This window comes from Cryptomeria japonica, chromosome 4, assembly GCF_030272615.1.
Source record: "Cryptomeria japonica chromosome 4, Sugi_1.0, whole genome shotgun sequence".
Classification (NCBI taxonomy): Eukaryota; Viridiplantae; Streptophyta; class Pinopsida; order Cupressales; family Cupressaceae; genus Cryptomeria; species Cryptomeria japonica.
Window position 1 is genome coordinate 239,789,931 of NC_081408.1, and position 2,923 is coordinate 239,792,853.

The following is a 2,923-nucleotide window of genomic DNA, read 5'->3' on the forward strand; positions in this document are numbered from 1 at the left end:
TGTAGTCTTCTTCTTTCCTTCCTATTAGGGGATACTTGATTGTATATACATGATGTATGTAGTCCTTGTGGGGTATTAGTAAGTAAGTCCTCAATGCATCATCTTGTTGTTTCTTTTCTCTCTTTTGGAGAGGAGTTTTCTCCCACAGGGTTTTCTCCTTTTCTCCGTTTGTGAGAGATTCCATTTCATTGCATTGCATTTGCATTTGTACATGGGTACCTAACATGTCCTAGTAGTTGGGACCTATATTGCATAATAATCTTCTTCCTAAGTTGAACTTAAGGTGGGATGGGGGGTGTTGGAGTAAATGTGGTTTAATCATTTACATATGCTTAAGTTTCACTTAGGTAGCTGACATAATACTTTATTAGATATTAGTTGGATTTAGGTGCATATTACTTAATAATAGCATAGCGCATTTTATATTTGTAACTGGTATTTGCAAGTCAGTTAGACTTTACCTCATCACACCTATGCTATATACAGGGTGTTTTTACATTTCATTGCATCTCAATTCATTATCACTCATTGGTAAAATAGCCTCGTTGCTTCTCTTATTGTGAAGGTTTTATTTGCAGATCGCTGTTCTTGGGTTGGGTGGTTTCACCAACATTGAAATCTACACACAATTTTCGCTAGAAACTTTTTGTCTGAAGCACCCATCACTTCCCATGTCTATAGAAGGTGATTCTTCTCTTCAAATTATGTCCTAGCCAGTGGAATATAATGCATGCAACTTTTATATTGCCTGTATGTGGGTATACTAGTCTCCATTGGCAACAATCAATGATGTCTCCATTGACACATGGTTGAGTCCAGATGTAAGCATCATATAAAATGAATAGCTATTGATGAGCTACACTGCATTCTACAGAAAATGAAAATAGCATGGTCAATATGCTCCTGCACACATATTTGAACTTAGATTGCATGTATTTCTTCTCCTCAAAAGTGGATATGGTTAGATATTAGTTGAACTACTATTTAAGAACATTCAATTTTCGAATCCTTTGCTCCATTTTCTCTTATCTATGTCTCAAATCTTACAGATTGTCCAAAAATATTATAGAATGATGGTGTCACAGTTCCAACACAGGATGCTAACAAGGTATTCATCATTTCTCCCTTACATATTGGATTTTTTTAAACCAAAAGATTGTATAGGATGCACATAAATAATTAGACCTGGTTCAGTGAGTTGGCAGTTTTGTTTAACATAAATAATTGATTTTGTCTTTCCTTCCTCCAACGAAGAAAGGAAAGCTTCTATATGCTTTGAATGCAGTCATATGATATAAACATCAAGCAGTAGACTTCCTCATATCTATACCACCATTAAATATTGGAAGGCATGTTGAATCCAATGAGGTTTGTTTTATAAGGTTTTATAAGCAGTTTTAGTTTTGTCCTTCAAAATTTATTTGAAAAACAGATCGCATTTAAGTTATTGCTTTGCCTAACGTTGAGGTTGCAAAGTGTTCTGGAGTTGGAAATGCAGATTAATCAAGGAAGAAGGAATTTACTTGTGTATTTATATGAGTTGTTGATGCCTTCATTTGCTTTCATAATACCTTATGTCCAAATACTACAATCTTTTCAGAGTACATATCCGTGAGTTTCAAAGACAACGGGCAAGGAAATTATACTTTTGCATGGAGAAAAAGTGGAGTGTATATATGGTATCAGATGTTCCTTGATTTGAATGAGATTATTTCTGGTGTCAAATGATTTTGAAGAAGAATTTAGAAATCAGAACACACGTTCTCAAATAATTAGATTGGAAGAATGCTATTGACAAAACTTTTGTTTTCTAGTTCTTTGATTCTGCAAAATGTTAGATAAAGTATTTGGATATGAGTATCAGGTATTAGATTAGGAGGTTCAATTCCAAAAATAATTTTTCTTCGAAGCTTTCTATTTATTTCTTTATCTCATAAGACTAGTAATTGCATAAAAGAACGTAAATAACAATATATATTAGAGTAATAGAAGGGTATCCTTATTCATGTGAAATTCTTACATAGAAGCAGAACAGGGTGATCAGTCAAGGAATAAATTACTCTTTTGACTATGCAAAGACCATTTAAAGAACCATACTGAGCAGAACACAACCGTTGACAATTAATAACAACTGTCTCCTAATAACTAACCAAGATGGCAAGTAACTAATTTAATAAAACATTCCAAAGTCATTTGAGGCAAACCACACGTTCTCCTAATATTTTTACTAGAAAAGTAATCATATATTCTATATCATATTTGAAAAAAATCCAATCTATTTGAATATGAGAACTGAGGCAAACCACACGTTCTCCTAATATTTTTACTTGAAAAGTAGTCATATATCATATTTGAAAAAAATCCAATCTATTTGAATATGGGAACTGATTGTTAGATAAAGGAAGATAAAATAATATCAATGTCCACAAATAACTAAAGAAGGTTAATGAGATTGAATAGAACAGCCATTAATAATGGCATGTGGGAGTCAGAAAGGAACTCCATCCTTGAAAGAGATAAAGGCTACAAACTCCAAGATAAGAGTACAGAAAAAGTTCTAAGCAGCTAGGGTGGAGAAAATCAAAATAAGTAAATTTTTAAAATGTTAGTATACATATTGTCATGTACTCCAAACATTGCATAACTACAAGAAAGAAGGATCTATTGCTAGTGAAGTAAATGTAATTGATAGAGACTAGGAAAGGGAGCAGGGGATATTTTTAATCTATATCAGATGAATGACTGTCATCCCCATCCATCATCGTAAAAGAGCCAATACAAAATTTGCTAATGCACATGCAAATTATTTTCAGTAAATTGACCTAGACGAGTGACCTTATGGGGCACAATGAACATCTCCTAGATAATCTAGTAGTCATCCAGGTTTAGAGAGGAAGAAGGAAATACATTCCTAATTGGATCA

At 33.2% G+C, this 2,923-nt stretch overlaps 1 long non-coding RNA gene across 1 annotated transcript; it reads left to right on the forward strand.

Moving 5' to 3' along the window:
- The first annotated feature begins 436 nt into the window (after positions 1-436).
- LOC131874758 (uncharacterized) lies at positions 437-1,354 on the forward strand. Its single transcript, XR_009372135.1, has 3 exons — positions 437-684; positions 1,050-1,108; positions 1,255-1,354. It is a non-coding gene; the product is annotated as an uncharacterized LOC131874758 (long non-coding RNA).
- The last annotated feature ends 1,569 nt before the right edge of the window (positions 1,355-2,923 follow it).